This window comes from Corvus moneduloides, chromosome 5 (assembly GCF_009650955.1).
Source record: "Corvus moneduloides isolate bCorMon1 chromosome 5, bCorMon1.pri, whole genome shotgun sequence".
NCBI classification, from domain to species: domain Eukaryota; kingdom Metazoa; phylum Chordata; class Aves; order Passeriformes; family Corvidae; genus Corvus; species Corvus moneduloides.
In genome coordinates this window covers 14,561,574-14,584,784 of record NC_045480.1, presented here as the reverse complement: position 1 = coordinate 14,584,784, position 23,211 = coordinate 14,561,574, and positions in this window count along the sequence as shown.

The window sequence follows — 23,211 nt, the reverse complement described above, 5'->3', positions numbered from 1 at the left end:
CATCAGATTGCAGGGAGGATACAAATATCCTTCCCTTCTAGGATACAAATTTCTCTCATTTATCTGTCTTACTTTTCTCTAGCCTGCGGCAAAAGGCTGTTGTGATGTGTGCCATTAAATATGCTTCTCTGTCAGGTTTTCTTGGGAGATTGTGAAGGAATTTTCTTCCTAGGTTTCTTCTGTGGAAACTTTTTCTTGTTCCATTCAAGTTTCTTCTTCTCCTTACTATGTCTGTATCTTATATTCCTACATTTTTGCCCTCTGCTTCATTTTCTATGCTGAAAAACACAGAGTGTGACAAGAAATAATGTATTTTGAGATTTCTTTCCTACATAACTTTTAGTGGTTTTTTTTTGTTGGCAAATGGCCATGTTGGGTTCTGGTTCATTTGCAAAAGGCCCTTAAAGAAGCAGCAGAGACGAAGGGTACAAAAAAAGTTCCCAGTAGTTTTGAGATGACATCTTTAAACACCCAACTCATCAGTATTAATACATAGGGCCTGAACTCTTCCAGTCCTACCTGAATTCCCTTCTGGAAATGAAAAAGGCCACCCTCCGTGCCAAATGCTTCAAGCCCATCAAGATTCACACTTAGACAGCACAAATGAGCAAACTAGCCTCATGGTAAGTTTACATGAAGTTTGCCTTGACTTATTCTTTCACAGCGATCATATGGTCTCATGCCATCTGATAAACCATGGACATAGTTGGAAACTCATGGAAATAGTTTCAATCAGGAGCAGTAAGAAGCCAGAACAGTTTCATGGCAGGATGATTTATAGATCATTCAAAAAATTCAGTCTCCTTTTCCTGTTCAGATTCACTTATGTTGTAAAAGAAAAGTAATTCTGGGTAGTTTAGAGTGATTAGATTATCACAGCCTTGTAACCTGGAAAGGAAAATGCTAGAAATTCAGATGAGTACAATGTAGTGTCTATTCATTACTCTTTAACTGGACGAATTATCTCATGTTGTTTACTAGTAGTATATTTAACAATAAAAGACCTAAGCAAGCTTTGCCAAGCATAAGACTCATTGGGTGAACATAGGGAAAATGCATTTATAAGAAAGTTTGTGAATTGTTAATTGTATTTTAAATAAATTTTTTTCCACTCTTTTTGTTCACTTTTTCCATCTCGTCAACTGAGGAAAGATGTTTTTCTCTAAATGTGCACAGAAAGAAAATTTTAGGCCGGATTATTGTTTAATTATGAAACAAAAAAGAAATTAATGGGAAAATAATGTGTTTATTGGAAGTAAAGTGCAGAAGGAAAGTTGAGGTCAGCCAAATGAGGAAGATGAAGTCTATCTAGACTGACCTACCTCCATACAAGCCAGTTCCAGTCCTGGGATAAGGACAGCCAGGTCAGCACAGAGCTGTGCCAACTGAATTGAGCTAACTCATTTATACACCCCCTGGGAGCTGAATGAGTACACAGAGTGGCACCATGCCAGGCAGACATACTGTCCTTTTTCCTGGGCTATCTTGGCTATTTCTCCCATGACGTGGCATTGTGTAATGTAGATGTGTCCTTAGGTGATCAACCAGCACACTCAGCAAGCAAATCCCAAACAACAAATGCTCAGACAAAGGGCTGTAATAATTTATGAATGCTCTGTGAGCATTGATATTTGTTCAGATGAACTGCTAAATAACAAACAAAAGGGAAAAATCTGGGACCTCATTATAGACAAGATATTAGCAGAGACAGGAGCTAATTTCAACCTTCTCTCCTCAGGTTGTTTCCTGCTGGCATATCAGTCAGTTGCCAAAAGTATAACTCCATTATCTGAGCCTGGTTTTAATATTCAGAGGCATTTTATCTTGCATCATTTTTAAAAAACTCTTTCTTGCATGGTACCGCATGCAATACATTGTGCCCTCACTTTTAAGTGTGAAATATACAACAGTTGCTTTTGATATATCTCAAACACACTGTTGTGTTCACCCATACAGAAACCCTTCAGCGAGTTCTGCTGTTCTATTCATCTTAATGCAAAGGCTTGTTTGGAGTTTCACACTCTTCAGTCATTACTTACATGCTGCAGCACACAGCGCATTACTCAGTAGTGCCTGAAGATCTTTCAATCTTGGCCAAAAAGGTTTATTTTTAGATTGCAAACATTAATAACAATTCAAATTGACACAAGCCTTTGACAATACCCTTGGAGGTACATGTATGTGTGCACATATTTTTGGGGAGAAGAGACCCGAGCACATGCTTGATTGCCATCCTTAAGGCCAGGTCTTTCCATTGTTGTAACAACAACATTTTGCCAGAAAAGGACTTATTGTTTTGTGTTGTAAATTGAAATAGATAAAACATATGAAATTTTCCTGTTACATCAAACTGCTTCATCCCCCTGGGTGATCCTCAGAAAGAACAAAAAAAAAAAAAGCCATGCAAAAATATAATATATTGTTTGGAAACATTAGTCATAGAAAACCTTTCACACATAGTCTTTTCCCAAGACATAACTAGAAGTAGATAATTTAGAAAAACTTATTTCTAAACCCAGCAGCCATTTTTTTGTCCCAGATTTTTATAAATGGAGTCATGTCATACTGTTTTTCCCTAATTCAGGAATGAAGCTGCCCTGGTCCTGTCAACCAGTGCAGTGAAATCAGAAGACCCAGTTAGGTGAGGCATCACCTTTTTCCTCTGCCATTTTCTTTCTTCAGCAGAGGGTGATGGTTCTATTTCATTGTCTTGTAAAGAGCTTTGAGATTTGAGTATGACTGGAGCCTTGTGTAAGTGTCAAGTGCAACCACATTTCTAATATCTAATTAGACCAAATTCTACTCCTACATATACAAATATGATTCCTGTTAAATTAAGCAGAATGTCACAGGAAATAAGAGAGAAGTTTATACATTTAGCAGCTGATACACAAAGAAATTTTCAAGCTATATAATAAAGATTTTTACATCTAAGTAATACTTAACCTGAAGCATCCTGATGGACTGAATTTTGATGGAGAATTTCCATTGTTTATTGGATGCAGGGGGAAACAGGATGGAGAAAAGGCTGAAGTACTTTGTGCCTTCTTTGTCTCAGTCTTTAATAGTAAGGCCAGTTGTTCTCAGGGTACACAGCCTCCTGAGCTGGAAGACAGGGATGGGGAGCAGAAGGAAGGTTCCGTAATCCAAGAAGAAATGATCAGTGATCTGCTACACCACTAAGATACACACAGGTTAATGGGGCTGGGTGGGATCTGAGGGGTTGAGGGGACTGAGTGCACTGACAGAAATGCTCATTGAGCCATCATTAGTTAGCAGTCCTGGAAAACCTGAGGGGGTTCAAGTTGGCTGGGTGATAGCCAGTGAGACACCCCTCTAGCAGAAGGGTTAGAAATAGGACCTGGGAAACTAGAAGCCTGCCAGCCTTTACCTCAGTGCCAGGGAAGGTCATGGAGCACAGGTCTTATGAGGAGCAGCTGAGGGAGTTGGGGGTGTTTAGCCAGGACAAAAGGAGGTTGAGAAGAGATCTTATTGCTCTCTAAAACTACCTTAAAGGAGATTGTAACCAGGTGGGGGCCAGTCTCTTCTCCCAGACAAGTTACAGGATGAGAGGAAATGGCCTCAAATTATGCTAGAGGAGATTTGGATTGGATATTAGGAAAAATTTCTTCATCAAAAAGGTTGTCAAGCTCTGAAACTGACTTCCCCAGGAAAGTGGTGGAGTAACCATCCCCAGCTGTATGTGAAAGACTTGTGGCACTTAGGGATGTATTTGGTGCTGGATTTGTCAGCGTAAGGTTTACAGTTGGACTCAATGATCTTAACAGTCTTTTCCAACTGAAACCATTCTGTTCTGGTTTGGTATTTAATTTCTGTCCTGTACATTCTTATGAAAGTCAGTCTTTTAGAGGCCTCAGACCTTCTGTCTGTAATTTTATGGCCAGTGAGGCTGTGGGATCTGCTCATATTGTGACTTGTAAGCAGAGGGGATGTCAGCCCTAGCAGCCCTGCTCAGGGCTCACCAAACACAGTACTCTTGGATGGAGTCAAGGAGAAGTCCCAGCCCTGTAGCTGCTGAGCAGCCCTGCTGAGCCTCTCTGGGTGTATTCAGTAGCCAAATCCCAAATGTAGAGAAAAGTCATGGTCCTGTGCTGGGAAGACAGTAGCTGCCAGAGCTATTGGGAAAGAGATAAAGTCTTTGTCAGCCCCTCAGGCAACACATATCTGAAATGACCAGCTTGATGTTTGTGGAATTGAGGCCAAAACTACATAGAATTTACTGCAAATCAATGTGTTGTTGCAAGAGCTATATCTTTCTACTCCTAGTGAAAAAATTCAAGCTTCTCTGACCCTGGTTTACAACTGTAAGGCAACACAAAGATTAAATTGGAGCAAATTTTTTCCAGTTTGGATCAGTGTTTCTACAACAGAAAAATCTTATGGACTTTTCCCTCTATAATATGGAGAAATTGTTATTAATATTATTTAGGTTTTCTGAACACTCCCAGCAATTCCTCTGCTTCAGCTTATTTTCTCAGAGCAAATAAATATTTGCAACAAGTAGAGCTGTGTGAGCTAGCAGAGGGGAAAAAAGACAAAAAAACCTGGCAAGCAAGTTCTCTGTTTCTTTGAAAACTCTCCAACACCATGAATCCTGTGAGAGCTTAATTAAAATGAAAAGGGAATTTTCAAAGGGAGAAAACAAAATAAGCTTTTTTTAATGCTATTTTTGTTCTGAGCTCAGAAAATCTCTTTCTCTTTTTCAATTGGTTTCCCCAAAACATAAATATTGGCAGCTTTAAGGTTTGTTTTTCATCCTCTTGAGCAAGAAGCAGTGAGTTCAAAAGCTTTTTCCAGCGAAGCTTAGAGGGTTTGCTCACCAGAGCTTGGATTTCTGACACAACTAGTGAGTGTAGAACAGTAAACATTACCATGAAATCAAAGTTGCCATTTCAAGGGAAATATGATTAAATGGTAATATATTCACTTTGCTGATAATTAGAGGAACCTGTTTTTTTCCAGACACAGCAGAGCACAAGGGTCAAGGTCAACCAAGTGCAACACATCACAGGCTCACATGATTAAAGGATACTTCTGCAGTCAATCTCACTCAAGAAGCAACCACTTCTCACTCTCATCCACCTCACTTTAACCAGTGGCTGGGCGTTGCTTTAACACAAGTCCAGATCAATATTTATTTCAGTCCATATAATACCTGCACCAGCCATCTGCTGGTAAGACACTACCAGTTGATATTTCAAAGTTTTAGAGACAGAAATTGCTGAAACTTTAAATGGTCTTTTTGGGTATCCACATTCTTGGCAAAAAATGCATGAGCCCTTTCAGCCCAAAACAAAAACAATTACAAGCAAATATTTAAGTGTCAAAATTTTCAAGCAATCTGAGTGACAAAATGGTTCATATTTATCAGTTTGCTTCAGCCACCTCTGCAGTAGACTGGCACTGAAATGTGGAAACTTGAATGTTAACTATTGATGCAAACACTATTGCAGAATCCTGTGTGACCTGCTTTAGGTGACCCTGCCTTGGCAGGGGGGTTGGACTGGGTGACCTCCAGAGGTCCCTTCCACCCCTAACCATTCTGCGATTCTGCGAATCCTTTCCAGCTTCAAAGGTATAAATCAATAAGTGATTGCAGTTGTTGTGGGTTTTCAAAGGCTCTGGATACACATGGTGATTTTCTACTCAGTTGTGAGCTGTTCTGACCGCAGTGTTCATGCACAATGTGATTGTGTGTGAGAGCACAATCACAGCATGTGCAACAGAGAGGCTGGTGATATTGCACATTTGATGTAGTGTTCAATCTTCTGATCTAAGCAATGCAACATAAGGGCTTGTGGGAAAGTGTGGTGCCAGCTTTGAGGTTTGCTTTTAGACAGTAGTGTTACACCCCACCAAAGGCATCCTGCAGAGCTCGGTCTTACTGCCTGTGACATTGCACTTGAGCAGATCAACTACAGAAACACATATGCAGAGTCATTTATGTGTCCACTGTCAGACACAGTAATTAACAGGGCAGCTTCTTTTTTAAAATTAGAGAGGGACCTGGCCCCATGGACTCATTCCTCTAGACAGCACTGCTGCATTCATTCAGAAGTTCCCTTAAAGTGCTTTTAAGTAAATGTATTTTCCTGTGCACTGCTTGCCAGTCCTATATGTGGTGAACATCTTTCCACTTGTGGAAGAAAGTGCTGTGCATGTGTTTTTTTCTTCCAGAGGTCATTTATGGGACAAAAAAATCAGTCTTCTAGATGACTCGCCTAGGATTTTAAAAACATGGCTTGTGCTAGACTTATTTTAAATATTGATGGCAAGATTTAGTCAAGGTTGTCTGAGGATAACGGTGGCTTATGCAACTAGTCAACACACAGCTATGTGCTGATAGATTTCTCTATTTCACAGGGATTTTTTTTGTAGCTGGTCCAAAGGCCAGCCCATTCTTTCCCCATTTATTTGTAATTTAACCTGGGTATTTAATGAATTATAAAAATGAACAGAAATTAGCTCATCATCCCATAAATAAAATACATTTCTAATTAAAAACTATGTATATGGGTCATACTTTGCAGAAGGAAGCATAAGTCAAGCATCATTCTTCTTGATTTGTTCCAGGTCACTGTTTCTCTCTGCCTGGCTGCAAAACACTAATGGATTGTCATGATAAAAATTCACTTTTGTACCCATCTGTTTCATTGCACTTTTAGTGTCTATGTTACTTGATGTATCTTGATTCTACCCCACTTGCAGCTGCAAACACACCACATTTATTAGAATAAAATTTTATCTTTTCGGGTGCTGTAAATGAGAGAAGAAGATGTGGAGAGTTTTCTTCTCAACACTGGCCGTTTTAACATATGTTAGCATAATAAATTCATTCAAGACATGTTTTGAGTGCACATTCCTCTCAGAGTCAGTTTTCTAGACACTGCAATTGGTCCCTCAAATCTAAGTTGTTTTTATTGGCATTAAGAGAAAGCTTCTATAGCAGAAATATTTTAAAAAGACAAAGTCAGTAGGGAAGATTTTTTGTGCTTCAAGGAATATTGAGGATGTGTACATGAAAAGGGAGCTGGAAATGGGACTTGAGCAGATGTCTCCTAATATAAGCATTGTTTGATAACCAATGAAAGACGAGATTTTGGACTACTCTGGCATTCTGTTGTTAAAAAAGAAAATATTGAAAAGGAAAGAAAGACGTGATAATAAATGTTGAAAAGAAAATGTCAATAGAATACATCTCCAGAGCAGATGATCTAATGCCGTAATTATCAACCTTTTTTCTGTTTCTGACTCTCTTGTAGATCAAATATTTTCAAGCAACTCCAGATACAAGTATCAATAGTAGATTAACAACCCTGTAGACACTGTGGTCCTTAATTTGGGACCAATTGGTCTGATGGAATCAATACTGTGGTAGCATCTTGAGGCATGAGGTGGATCACTGTGTTACCTGAAATAAGGAGAAAAATATTGGCTCAAAGAGCTTCCAAATCGGGCTGTACCAGACTGACGGGTAACATCAAGACAATCCTGACAAATATAAAGCATGACAGTTACACTACCGGTCACCCTCCTATTGCCAAATGTTTCATAAATTTTGTGTGACTAATATATTGAATGGCATTCTGGTTTTTGGCTCTTCTTAGCACGTTCCATGATCTTTTAAATCTGTGTGTTCTGTGGGTGTTTCACCTATCATGGTGCCTGACACCTCTGTAGCTAACAGCAGCACACCCAAGGTGCTGTTTGAAAAGCCTTGGAGCAGAGGAGGGGGACACAGTAACTCCACAAACACACTGCCCACAGTAACTGAGTTTGTGGCAGGGCTGTTCATGTCATCCCTGTGACTCATTGCATTCCTCTGCTCTTCACCTCAACTTGGGTTGGACTTGAGTTGCCATTGTATGCTACAAGCTCATACAGAGCCCCTACACCTGCCAGCTGTGTCATGCCTTGTGACACATCTCTTCTTCACATAATGTTCTGAGGCTTAATCGTAAATATTTCATCAAGGGCCCATCCTTTGGAAATCCTAGCAACTGTCAACTCTATTTTAGTCTTGGGAATGGTAACACTCCCTCAATTCAACCCACTCTAGAAATAGTTTCTAATTAGCAGATCTAGTGAAATTGAGGCTCCCAAGCCAACAAAGTGCTTTTGAAAAATCACTCTGACAAATGGAATCGGTAGGTAAACTCCCTAAACTTCTTTCTGAAGCTTTTATTTTAGGGTGGGAAAAAAAAGTAGCATTAACTTGGTCAGGCACAGGGAGAGAGTAGCTTCTGGGCTAATAGTGAAGGCCTTCACCAAGGATAAATAAAACTAGACTGCTACGCTCTACTTCAAAGGACAGTTTTCCTAATTTACATTGCATACATTTGGGAACAGAGATTCATCCCTTTAAGGTGAATGTCCTAGCCAGAAAGTTGTAGACTTGAATATAAGTCAATTTTTTTTTATTATCTCTCTCGATGGATATTTAATTAAACCTATGCAGTCTGGGAGAGTTCAAAGGCAAAGGGCTAAGAATACCTCCATCCATAGATTTCCTTAAGTTGTCAGCTTTGGGCATTTCCCAATGGTAGATGGGCGTTGTGGTTTCACATTCCTTGGGAAGAAGGCAGGTTTCCTTCATCATCTGTGAATAATTTAACTGGCTAACTTTTACTGAATAAAAGGGACATGGGACTACTTTTACTGTATTCCAAAGCTTTGGTTGACTCAGTAGTAGCTTCTGAAAAAAAAAGGCATTAGGCACCCTACTGCAGAAGCAGGCTCAGGGGTGAGCAGTGGGAAGCTGCATCACTCAACCCAGGTTATGGGACCTATATTTAGGGCACATATTTTTCCTCCTGCACAATGTGTGACCTTTTGGCGATCTGACTCTTAGCAGATTAACTTTTAGATGCATGCTTAACCAATCCATCATTCTTGGAGCCTAGGGCTGTCGTTTGAGAGCTGTGAATCCCATTAAGCTTCCACACGCCTAAAGGTTAAGAATCATGAGGTTGTGATTCATCCCATTCCTTCTGGAGTTATGTTATTATGGAAAGAAGCAGTGGTTGGAAGGGGGAAAAGCAATGGCTGGGAGGGGTTGTTCCTTCAAACTTCCAGCAAATTGAACATAAATAGAGGAAAGAGTCATTACCCAGACAGACAGATGCTGGGGAAAGCCAAGAGACAGATGGATCATGAGGCAGATTTAACATATTCACCTAGTCTTCTTGGAAATACTCCCATATCCAGGGGACAGCTTTAGCTGAATGAAACACAATACCAGTGGGATCTCTGTCCATCTGTCCTGATGAAGTAGGACCCCCTGGCAACAATGAATGCAAGACAAATAAGATCAAATTAAATACAAAGAAGGAACTTGATTATCTCATACCTCTGATGAAGGCACTGCACTAGAAGGATGAGAAATAATCTTGGGTACTAGACACTGTTTATGAATTTCATTCTAAAAAACCATTGAATAAAATACATAAATAGCTTTGGGTGCAGAGCTGAATTCACAGGCTTTCCCCCCACCTGTGGCTGTGAACATTTAACAGCTTTTGGGGTGGTGGGGAGCACTTTCAATTTCATGTGCAAAAGGGTGCAAGTGAGGTGCACATTTTTTTCTGCCAATTTTATATCCTTTTGAACTGTCCTTGAATAAAAACATTCCTGATGTGGTATAGAACAGTCATTCAGCCTGTCAGAGTAGGTGCTATGCATTGCTTGTTCTGTAAGCCAGCAGTTGTGTTACTTCAAAACCAATAAAACAATTGACATGTTTTATTTTAAAAGTAGCTTTCCCAAAGTGCTAGATTCTAGCCTCAATAGCATAATGGATAGATTACAATAGAGCTTGAAAATCTGACCATCCTTTGTATACAAAACCTACTTATTGGGGATTTCAGGTCATGCAACTGTTTGTATACATTGCATATCTGAGAGCTGAAGTTGGCCTTGAACTGGAAAAGGATTAAATAAGTCAGTCTCATTTCTTGGTAAAACCCCAGGCTCCTTGTGACACTACTAGATCGTCTGAGTCATACCTTCATATTTATAAACCATGGCTAGTGTTTTCACACATTTCAGGATAAAAATAAATGTATTGTAAGACATTTGTTCAAGGAAATTTGCTATCTTCAAAGTCCATGCTTTTGCTCTTCTGGTTATCAATTGAAATGAAAGGTTGCAACAAGACACTGACAAGGTTTCTGGTTTTTCTAAGTCGTGTGTTTTGGTTTTGGGGGATTTTTAGCATAAGGTTGGTCTATTGCATAAGGTTCCAATGTTCTGAGAAAAATACATTTTCAGCTGAGAAAGATACATTTACAGCACTTAAAGACATTAAATGTAAAAACTATTTTTCGAAGATGTTCCAACCTTATGTAAAAATAAAAAATATCTTGTCAGTTTAATGTTGCAAATTTAATTTCATACAGTAAGTACAATAATGTAAACCTGTGCTTTGGAAATGCTGCAGTTCTTTTAAACAAATGGCTGTTAAATCAATTTGTATAAATTCTGAGACATACTGGGAAAAAAAACTATGGCTTATGAATATGAAGGTATGACTCAGCCAGCCTATTAGTATCACAAGGAGCCTGAGGTTTTATGAAGAAACTGAATTAATATTTGTTCAGCACTTTGAAAATGTAAAGAGCAGTGTAAGTGATTTCTAATTGTTTGCTTTACTATTAAAAATTGGAATGAGTGCCTGTGCAAAATTATTATATTTTGGAGTAATTCATGGGAGAGTCCACAGGTAAGATAGAAACCTAGTGGACGCCTCACATTTCATAATCTGAGTAGAGCAGTTGGTGAAACTTGAACATTGCACCATCATCCGCAGTTCCCTTGCATACCACTTACCTGAGTTGCAGTCTTGTATCAGGACCCCCCCCACTGAGTGCCATGAACACATACCTGAACATGAGGGTTGTAAGAGAGAAGGAATTAAAGACCAAAGCATTTAATATTTAGGTAGTATCATATTTAATATTTAAGGACTTGATCTACTCTTCCTTAGAGTTCATGAGTACTCTGTGATGCCTCTGGAGAACAGAAATCAGGTGAATATCCATAGCCTTCAGAAAAAAATGTGAGGCTCTTCTTGCTTTTTATATCTCCCAGCCAATCCTGAATTCTTCTCTGTCTTGTGTTCCAGTTACAGTCAGATTAGTGGAGCATATCTACTCCCCAAAAGACTAAAGTCTGATGATCTGGGAGTGTCTTGAGTCACCAACAAACCCTTGACCCTTCCTGGCCTTCAGCCTCTTAGAGAGGCTGAGAGGAGAGCAGAGCCCGGATTGGCACCTTTTTGCAAGAGTACTGTGACCATTAAGATAGGAGAAAAAAGAAAAAAAGATACCAGTGGTCATATTCAAATAGAAAGAATAATCACACCTTCTAGTCGGGTCAGCCTTAGCTAGTGTCTTAAGGCCCCTCTAAGGATTTAGGCAGGGGAACTCAGCTTATGGACTATGGTTAGATGCAGGAATGAATGACACACCAAAATGTTAATTAACTTGTGGATAAAGACTGCTACTGCAGCAGTTCTAAGTAGTGCATTATTCAAGACCAGATACATTGAAAATGAAAATAATGAGCTTCTGAGGGAATTTTAACACCCCTTGGGTTAAACAGAAGCTTAGACAAAGATTTTCAAGATTACACTTTTCTGTCTAGCTACCTCAGTTCTGCCTAAATTCCATATTTGGCATCAAAGTCCTTCTTGGACTTGGCTCCAGGTACTTCCTGCACTGGCAAGTTATACATATGGTTCTTAAAATACAGCAGCTGATGTGTTTGAATTTTAGTGGCTAACTGTCAATGATTATCTGATCCCACTGTATTGATAGAAAACACATGCTTCAGGCAATACCATAAAATTCACAGCCAGTGAATTTTACAGACACCAAACAAATCACCCAGATAAATCTCAAGTATTTAGTGCATACAGTAAGTAGCTGACTTCATTTCTCAGCTGCCATAGATTTATTCATCATAAGGATATTATTGAAAATAATTGTGAATTATTTATGAAGGTCATATAGATTCAGTGTAATGTTGAGAAAATGCTGTTAGTTTATCACAGAGAATAGATGTGGCCCAAAGTCTTGCTTGCAGAATTGTTTCTTTTCTTTTAACACACAAAAACCATGTCAGTGTAGAAGACCTCTGTGCTTTTAGCCTTTCAGTAGAGAATTACGACCAAAATCAGAACCTACCTTGCTTAACTGACCTTCTTAACTGACTACTGCTCTAGCTGTGCTTTTTTTGGGTTGGATGGGTGGTTGCCATGCCAGCATCTTTGTGCAAAGCCCTAAAGATACTCCCAAACCATCAAAAATTTTCTGTGGCAGGTTAATAAATGCAAACCTTTCTTAAGCAGCCAATACTTTAAAAAAATGTCCAGCCAAGCACATTGTCATAGGTTAGCAAGCACAGTCCCGGAAGGGATGTCCTTGCTAAGGGGTGCTTACAGTTTCCTCTGGGAACTGACAGAACCTATCAGCTGGCCAGTTTGAATATGGACAATTCTCTAAGCCACTTAAAGTTGTGACCGCCTCTGTGATCCACACTTAAGAATAGGCAAACTCCCCCTCCAAGCTCTCTCTCGTTTCCGGCGCTGGGACAGGTGGCTGCGGGCCCCGTGTGGGGGCCAGCGGGCCCGGCCAGGCCCTGCTCGGGCCAGGCCAGGCCAGGCCACGGCCATCCTGGGTCGATGGACCTGTTCCAGCCGTGGAACCCCCCCCACTGCCTTGCCGTGGGCAGCCGGAGCAGCTCGGCTCTCCCCCCTCTCCACTGCGATAAGAAAAATTCAACATTCCAGCTGTAGAGCTGCAAGGCCGAGGTGAGATTAACCCTTTTATTGCTGTGAAGAGCTGAAAACCTGAGGGAAGAGAAAGAGGAGATGCTTAAAGCTGAAATTCTGTTGTGAAGCTATGATATATCAGAGTATCCCGTTGTAATTTCATGAAGATATGGGGGGTGGAGTGTTCAACTCGTGAGCAAAAGCACCTGCGTTGAGATAGGCAGATGCTGACGCAGCTGTAATTTCATGAGAAGTTTGGACAGGGAGAGATGAACCAGATGAGGACTTTTGCTCCAAACGGGAAAGGAGAAAACCTCAGTCCCTAGAGATGCTCCCAGAGATAGTCTTAACGATGAAGATGATGAAGACCCTTTGCTCCCAGGGAAGGAGAAGGGCCTCTGTTTTTGTTTCTGAACGGTTCAACCTTAACATTGTACCCCAAAAAACTTCAAGAGTGGACCCTCGAAAGCAGTTGCAGGAAAAGCTGCAAGTTGGGGGAAGGGACTCACATGCGAGCAGAGAGACTCCTCTTCCTAAATGGACGGAACAATATTTGGAAGTGGGCGGCTGTCTCGTTGTGATAATGTTTCCATAGCACGAGCAAGAAGAGACTTCTCTTTCTAAATGGACTGAACAAGGTTATTATGGAAGTGGTAAACAGACTGAACATCTTAAGGGTTGTCTTTTTACATTGGCAGTGGGAGAAGGGAGGAAGGTGGGGGGAGGAGGAGAGTTCTGAAGGTGGTATAATTTTTTTTTTTTCCCCTCTTTTAGGTCTGTTAATAAACTTCTTTATATTCTTTCAAGTTTGGTGCCTGCTTTGCATTTCTCCTAATTCTTATCTCACAGCAGATAAACAGTAATGAGTATTTTGGACCAAACCACTACACACATACACTGATATCTCCAGTAGTGTTTGTTCCATGAATGTTTTCTGGGGAAAATCAATTCATCCAGGAGGCTGAGCAGAAGGAGTTTATCTGACTGCTTACTCTCCCTATCTTAAGGGCCAAGTTCAAAAGAGCACTTTGAGTGATGTGCTTAGGTTGAAATCTGCTTCCAGCTTTTGAGCACCCCACTCATCTCCTATCTGCATCTTAACAAATTTGAAAGTGGCTTCTGTGTGAGTACAGGTAAATCTATCTGTGCTCACATATTTTCTGCTTCAGGGACTAAGGCTATTAACCAAAGTGCCAGGAACAGCAGGATTTACTTTCTGAACTGATCATGCATAAGAACAAGGACTTGCTCTCCACTGGCAGTGTCAAAGTATTGAGAGCCAGATTTTAACACCAGCTCCAAAGTTCTTTGAGTAGTTAGGGATCCCAGGAGTGGAGGGGAATGCATGTGGGGCCCTACCACTTGCTGTTGGGATACTGCTGTTGATTTCTGAGATTGTTAATTGCTTAATTGAACCAGAAGGAGTACCTGTGCCAGGATGCATTGTTTAACATATGCTGTATAACTGTCGTAATTTACTTAATTCAAATATAGAGAATTTTATCAAAAATATCCAGCACTAGCATTCATTTTATCTTGCAGAACTTTTTTTCAGTTCTAATATTGCTTCTCAATTAAAGAGCTAATTATCATCCTTGAATATCCATTAGAGATTCTGTTCAGCTTGCCAGGAACCTTCAGTTTTTTATAAACTGAACTAAATTATCTGCTGGAATTCTTTGCGCTCAGATTTTTAAATCACTGTCACAGTTCTCAGGGGCCCTTCTAACTTCCCCGTGCCTCTGTTGAACTAACCAAGAATCCCAGTGGACACCCAAAGGCATGGTGTCCTCACCTAACCAAGTCTCCACCACATTCCTACTTTTGCTAAAAAGCACACTGGGCCTTATTTGAAAAAGAATTGGCAATATTAGTTCACATCATTCTCCAACAAAGGCTCTCACTCAATCGTGTTTCCATTCAGTGGTTATTGGTTTAGAGTCCCACACACTGTCTGGAAGTTTATGACCCTCATTCCTAGGACAAAGTTCAAAGAACTCTGGATCACTCACTTGCAGACAGTTGCTCATAACTTATCCAAACTATACTAACACAAAACATGCTTTACTCTGCTTTTACTTGCAGAGAAGATGAATGATGGCTGTGCTTTAACTTTTTTATTTGCTCTCCAATATCAATAACATTTAATTTGCCAGGAATACTGTCTTACATTATTATCCTTCTAACATAGAAGAGGTTAATGATTTTATCAAAGGCCAGCCAAGTCGAATGAAATAATACTGTATAAATGAAATAAAACTGTTCTCTTGCCATTTGCTTTAAGAAAGAAATGCCTTATATTGCCCAATAATACTACTTATACTATTGCAAAATATATAATTCTGAAGACAAAGCTGACCAGATAGGACCACACTATTTTCTCTCTCTTTTATCAGCTCTATAAGCTGATAAAAACATTTATAGGGTCACAATGAACTGGTGACCTGCAAATTGCAATTGAGAAAACTGAAACTGCCAGTAGAGAAATCAACAGGTTTGTTAATCAAGTTTGTATAATTAAAACTCATCTAAACAGAACAACTTAGAACAAATATCTGTGCCAATGCACAGAATACATCAGTGTTTAAGTTACACCTCCCTCCAGTCAATCATAAACACTCTTTGCACATAGTAGTAGTTTGTTCTAACTCATGACACTTTTAAGGCTTGAGATATAGCACTGGTGGGTTGTTCCTGGTGATCATTTCACCCCAAATAAAGGGCAGAAGTGGCTTGGTCATGTTCTTAGTCAGAATGTCCTTAGTCACAACCCCAAAACAGTTTCTCCTTGCCTGTACCTTAACTTTATAAGAACCATCATCCGCAGATTAGTTAGGGCTGACTTCTCTGTGCATGCCAAGGTATCTCTTACAGCAGTGTCTCTAAACTGTGCAATGTCACCTTATTTTTACTTGTTGTATTGCTTGTCTTATCATCACTTTCCATTGCCCCAAGAGCAAGCCAAAGAGCATCCTTCAAAACTGGTAAAGTCAGCACCATTTATTTTGGGAAAGAAAGGATAGTCATTTATATTTAATCATGGTTTATTATCTGTCTACTCAAGGTTTTGTACTGCTCCTGTCATTGCAGGAGCTGAGTGTTTTACACATAAAAAGGTTTGGCAATAGTTTAATTCCCAGAAGACCACATGGAGCCCCTGGCTCTGCTCCCTGCTGTTATATTCAGTAGCTAGGATTTCCAAGGGACCTGTGGGTTTAGGTGCTTTACTCTCACAGAAATTGAATGTAAATTTTGCAGTTCAGTCCTTTAGGCTGTTTTTAAAGACCCTTCCCATACCTTTTCTAGAAAAGAAGGAAACTGAAAAACAGCCGGTGTGCAACACAGAAACTATTAGTGAGCTGAGGGGTTTCCTATGTGCTTCCATCATCTTTTGCCCTTAGTTTTTGTTCTCCCCTGTGGTTCTTTCTGAAACCTGTGGAGAGCATATGATATGACAAATGAAATCTGTTCCTTTTTCACAAATGGCAAAGTAATGCTCATTCCTAAGTCCTTGCTCAAGGAAGATGTTGCTTACACTGGAGGAGGAGGGCAGTGCTCTCCGCACCCATCCTTTGAATGGGTCTGGCCCCACTCCAGACTGAAGAGTCAGAAAGAAAAGGTACAGAGAGTGCCAAATAAGCAAATTTAGGCTACATGTTGCCAGTAGAAACTTTTGGGCACGCTTAAGGAAATAATTTAATAGCGCAAACCAGCATTGCACAACACATCAGAAGAAGAACAACCCATATTCCACTGAAGCTGCAGGAGGATATGGAGGTAAAAATAATGTAATTGCCATAGCAGTAATTTAGTCAGGAGGTTAATACTCCTAATCTCAAAAAAAAAAAAAGAACCAAAACAAAACACCAGCCTCACCCCTGCCCCCTCCAAGAAAAAAGAAAACAGCCTCACATCCTCAAGGGATATTAATGAACAGAAGTGGTTAAAACCTCAAGTTTTATGTCTCATTTGAAAGATCAACACAGTTGTTGTGGGCTAGACAGTGTAAAACTTTCCATAAAATTAAATGACAAACAAATCATTATTTGATTTTATATCCACTAGGAGCAATAAACAGTGAGGCCTCACAGCTTCTGCAGCGTCTGAGAAATCCTAAAAATTTCAGGATTGCAGCATGTAAGTGGTAAAACATCTGTTCAGTGTGGAGGGCTGTATACATTCTTTGTAGTTGTTTTTGTCATCTCTTGCTGATAAATAGTTTTGGGGCTCCCTCTGTAAAGAAATGGCTAAATGGAGAGTTTACTTTTTCAATATCTTGTTTGACTCTTTAAAGTGGAACTATCATGTCCTCAGGCTCTTTTCCACTCCTAGATCTCAATATTTTTAAATTGTTTGAAAAGCTTTTTACATTAAAATATTATGTTAAGTTTTATAGATGATAGACACCACATGCCATGACTTGACCTTAGGAGTAAGTCTTTTGGTATGATGTTTCTAAAGAGCTAATATTATTATCTACATAGGCAGACCCTGAAATTGTATACCAATTTAAGAAGCCTGTGTTGTTTCTAGGGCTGGACAACAGGTTCAGGTTCTTGGTTGAGAATACTACACAAATATTGACATAACTTTTTAAGAAACAGATTTGGTAGTGGGAAGGCTATCACAGATGCCTAAGGTCTTCCTATCTGTCTGGCTTCAAGTTTCCCTGAAAAGAGGTGGGTTAGCTTGGCCGTTGGTTTCATAGCAGTCTAGAATTTCTGCTTTGCTAGCTATAGAACCTGAGTTTGTGTGACATTTCTTTATGGTAGAAATGGAATTGGTCAGTGTCACCCACTGAGTTCATTGAAAAATGTCTCCACTACACTAATGTGATCTCGCTCCGAATGCAGATTTTATGTTTTTTCATTGAAACAATTACATTGTCAAATGCCAAACTATACTCTGCAGACTAATAAAGAGGTAGAATTTCTATTAAAAATTGCTTAATTTTTCAGAAAGGAGACTCAGCATTTTAGTGAATCAACAACTTCACTTTTCTCCTTCAGATCTCATTTTACATTCACAGCAGATAAAAAAATGAAAAGGTGAAGAAAGAAAACACTGCCTTTTGACCTCAAAAGAATTTTTCACCTAGAAAAGGTACAGTAAGCCATTCCTTTCCAAGAATTTGTAGTTTCCTACCAGGCCCCCTCACAAAATAAGTGCAAAATTTTACACCCTGCAGAAGGGAGGTGGATGCAGAAAGGCTTGCCATAGTTGCCACATATATTCCTCTTTCAGAATGCTATAGTACTAACAACATGGTTTGCATGGCTGTAAAGTATAATACTACACAATGTAGCAGACTTCCTTGCTTCTGCAGCAGGCACTAGTGACATATGTTATGTCACTTGAGACAGATGAATTAAACTTATGTTGCTATTTGGAAGTTGTTCACATCTATCTGAATTGTTTACAGAGGCAAAAAAAAAACAACTTCTTGCAATAAATTTGTGGAGCAATATACAGCTATATAGGACAGAGGGGATCCGTCTTAGTTTCTCCTCTAGAAACTGGAAATACATTGTACAGCTGCTTACAAAATTCAGGCTCTATTCTTTCAGGATATGCATTGTCTTTCACATCTTACTGTTTGTTATTTATTAATTGCAGTTTCTCACCAAGGACATTACTTAACAGTGTGGGAGCAAGTTTTCAATATGAGACTGACCTGTGATTTACCAGGGTGAAAAGCTAATGAAGTCAGCAGGAGTAACCAGAATGAGGGGGGACTTCTGAAACTCACACACTTTTAAAATCTTCTCAGAGAAAAATTAATTCACTGGCTCTTCTCACCTCTGCAAGCCACATTGATGGCAAAGAAATTGTGGGTAAGAAAAGGAATATATTTCCTGAGGTTCTGAATTGGTTTATACACAGGACATGGAAATTTATGTAATCTGGGCATACCACAGGCATCATATTTCAGAAAGGAAATCTGGAGTATCAGAGGCTGTTCTTGATACTGTGGCACCCAATTTTTTTCTAAATTTTTCTTGGGGAAAAAAATACATCGAATTTCCAAAAAAGGAAATCTAGAGTGTGAAGTGATGAGTGGATTTTTTAGGTTGCTTTCAGTGAGAAGAGATTTTAGGATGGGAATGTTGTGAAGTAATTTCATTATCTTTTGGGAGCCTACTATCAGTGGTATTCAGGTTATAGTCAGATCTCATGCTGCAGATGTTTCATTTGAGCAAGAGAAACAGCTTTTATGACTCCAGGAAAGGAGAAGAACTAACTGGTTCAGAGTGAATGAGAGCACCATCAGTGGGACAAGCCTTCTGTAACCTGAATATATATCCACCATGCCACTCTCTCCTAAAGAGAATATCAAGTTGCTTTTCCTGGATGCTAATTCCTCATCTTACTCTCCTCCTCCAGCACTTTCCTAAAACTATCTCAAAACATCCAGATTCAGATAGTTATAGCACAAACAGATGCCTTCTGAGTGACTGGAACCAAAGAAGTCAGGGACTTTAAGTAATCAATCTGCTTATTTTTGAGATTTTCAGAGGTTTAGTGTAGGATACAAAGAAAGAAAAGAACAGAATACCCAGCACCAAGACTTGATGACAGTCAGTTATCTTCTAAAAGGTAGTTAAAAGTACTAATCCTATTTTCAGCACTTTGTGTAATCACCATGAACAAATGCCCATTAGAGCACCTTTCTAAAAGAAACTAATATGGGAAATAACCATGCAAACTCACTTCTTCCCAGACACTGTGAATACTGAAAAGCAAGAAAAAATTGCTTAAATCCTATTAGGACAATGATCCCTATACATTCCAGTCCAAGATTAATTCTTTCCCACAAGGGTATATAGTACATGACTTCAACCACGTTTTCAAAAGGAAAAAGAAAGGCCTTTTTTAAGAAAAAGGAGATAAATCCTGATTCCTTAAAGCCATTAAACATATGTTTAACTTTAAGTACTTGTGTAATATTCAGCAAAGCAGAAGCATAAAGTATAGATCTGGTTTTTAATCATTTGTTGATTAAGCTGAATGCTGTATGCAGACATGTGAAGAAAAAAAGCAAGTTATAGGGGTAGCTGTTTAAAGGGCCAAGTTAAACAAGATGTAATTATGGCTTCTCTTAGTCTTTTCATTATACTTCAAAGCTTCCATTTGTGGGAAGGGTTTGGTAAGTTAGAGTCAGCTTGGTGTCTCGTTTAGCTTGACTTTTATTCAATGACAAACCCTTTTGTAATAAGCCTATTTCTTTGAGATACCACAGGACAAATTCAGCTTACCACCTTCAGAGAAACCACACTGATACCAGTTAGCCCAACCTCTTTATAAGGTTGAGCCATTATTTTCCTAATTTGGATTTTATTACTGGCATAAAGTCTTTAAAATTACAGACAGAAACAAGCTTTAAGGCATTGTGAGAAAAGATAAAGGACCAGGACCATATACTCTGAATCCTTTATCTTAATATCTAATAATAAACCCACAGGTAATAACATGGCCAGTGAAACCTTCTAGCTAGGTGCTTAATTAAAAAGCAAGATCAAAGGTCATTGCTTCATTTAGAACACAAATCTCTCTCTTTGATACTATAAGGGAGGGGGCAGTGGGCAATAGCCTGAAATACAAAGGTTTGGTTCATCGGTCCCATGCCAACCCTACCCAAGGTCACTGAAGCTGGAATGCAAACAAGCGTGTTGACCTGTCCCTAAGCCTTTCTAAGGACAGCATCTTGCACTTGTATTGTCTGAGCTTGGTCTCACAAGCCTCCCACTGATACTGGCTGTAGGCAGTGCTGCAAGATCAAGGCAAGTGCGATCAGCACCTGGTGTTATCCAGGAAAAGTGGAACCCCAGCACTTGAAGGGTAGGGCTAGGGAAGGGTGTTTTACAACAAAAGTTGCCTGCACAGATTACTATAGGAAATACTCTCTTTCTTAGCCTTTTCCTAGTGTAACATAAAAAGGAAAGCAGGCCATGACAATATTAAAAATTTTGAGTTTAATGACAGATGTAGCATTGGTAACGTATTCAGAGGCGGGCAGGATTCCATTAGGCACAGGTGAAAAGTAAGACTATGCTTGTTGTGATATTAAAAACCAAATCTCCATGTAAAGTCTGTTCCTCATGTAACTTGGAGTTGTAAGTGAGAACACCCCAAATATGTTTAAAAACTTGAATTTAACAGGAATTAGTATTCTCATTTAACTCAGACAGACTATAATACAACATAAACCCACAACCTTAATATATACAAAATCAAAAAAAAAAAATCTATCTTTTTTTTCCTGTGTGGTGTCTCTGGAACCTTCTACTTCTACAGCAACTGCCTGCTGATGTTGTTCTCCCAGTGAAAAACAAGCACAAGTCATGACACAAAGATTAATGATTGAAAGTATCCATAAAATCCTCAAATAAGTTGATCAGTCATAGCATTAATTACCTCTGCCATGATGTACAACAAAATTTAAATAAGTGTAGACTAACTTTGTTAATGTGCAAAATCCTGATGATTTAGACCTGTTGTCATAGAAGTAGATTTTGATCCCTGGGATTAATTTCCTATGATCGCTGACAGAACTCACAATGAAAATTAATCATCCTCAAAGCAAATTTTTTGCTTTCGGGGATTCTAGAGGAGTAAGCCTTTGGGTTGGGCTGAGGCTCACCCCATTCCTCAAGGTGGCACTTAGGGACATATTTACTGGTGGTCTTGGCAGTGCTGATTAACAGTTAGACTCGATGGTCTTGGAGAGTTTTCCAACCTAAATGATTCTATGATTCATTGTGAAATAACACCTCTTTCTGCGACATTAAAATCTGGGGAAAAAGCTGACAAGGGGTATAATTTTACCCTGTTTTGCAGCTCTTCATCCCTCACCTAATGGGATTAATATGCAGCTCTCATTGCAGTAACAGCCCAAGACTAAGGGTTTATGAAAATCTGACACAAAACCTCTACTAATTTGATTCATTTCTAAATACAATGAATGAAACTTTTTTCCCTTCCTAACACCAACATCACTTAATTGCCAAATTTTTTAAAGTAGCATTTTGTGTTCACTGACAAACCATGCCATTCTCTTGATCTTTACATGTAGAGTATCTCTTCTAATACTTCCTAAGGATAGTTGGTCACTGTCAATGTTAGCAGCAGCTTAGTGCTCTTCTTCATTTTTTTACATTTTTGGCAAATATTTTCTTTTATGTTTGTCTTGATACACTCTCCCATCATTAAAATGAATATATAGAGGTTCATATTCTATGGTATCAAATAAGTCATCTGAATAGCTAACTGATGATGTCTTTATTTGTCTTCAGCATCACTTTCTGTGGTTTGCACAGTTCTGGGCATGGATGTTTTATTTTAAATAATAATTGAATTCACTGAGTAAAATTTGTGATTAATGTAGGTGTGAATTATTCCAGGAGCACTAGACACTAGTGAATAATGGAAAAATATATTTTCTGAATAATTTATTTGAAAGATAAGAATTGTACAATAAATTATTCAACCAATATGATCGAACTAGTCTTTAGTAATTTTTAGGGTAGCATGCACTCCCTCTGCTGGAGTGCTTCCACAGGAACTAAAAAACTGTAGAGTCATGATTTTGGATTATTTTTCCAAATATCTAAAAATACTTGGCTACAGGGCAGGGGGTCTTTCAATATTCATACATACACTCAGAAGGGCATACTTTGTTGGGCAACCATCTTTTAAAAGACCAAGATTTAGACATAATTACTTGGCATTGTAGGCTGATTTTTAAAAAAAAAAAAAAAAATTATAGATTTCATCCTTAAGTACTGCGTGACACTCTGTGATGAACTATGTCTTGGCCAGTGTAGACCAAGGCATGAGACACCTGAGAAGTGTTTATCCAAATGATGGCTGGTGGCATCATTGACCATGGGAGTCCCAGGGTGCATGCAGCACTTTGAGATTGGCAATCTTAATGCTGGTCAAAGTCTTCAATAAATATTTCACTGTATGAGCATCATCTATTAAAATATTAATGATAGGAAGTGGTGAGTAGATGGTGGAAGATGGTTGATGCCATCAGATAAGGGATGGGCACTGATAGCTCAGTCTGCTCATTGGGTGAGCACTTAAACACAAGAGAAAGCATCCTGTCCCCACTCTAGTCCTGACTGTGGCAGTGGCTTTGATGTGCGTCATACATTAAGAAAAATGCTTTCATTTTTTGTCCTGATTCAACTGGAGAAATCAAGCATGGGCTGCCTGGCAGGATTATATAATTTTTACTATGTTATATTCCTTTTCCAGTTACTTAGCCTCTCATTTCCCTGACCCAGTCTCCTCACAAATAAACAACTCATCCGCAATTACTTTTTCTGTACCAATCCTATTTTTGTTATATCAATACACAAACTCAAGGACATTTTTACAGTTTTCTCAGTCATTTCAGCCTTGTATGATAT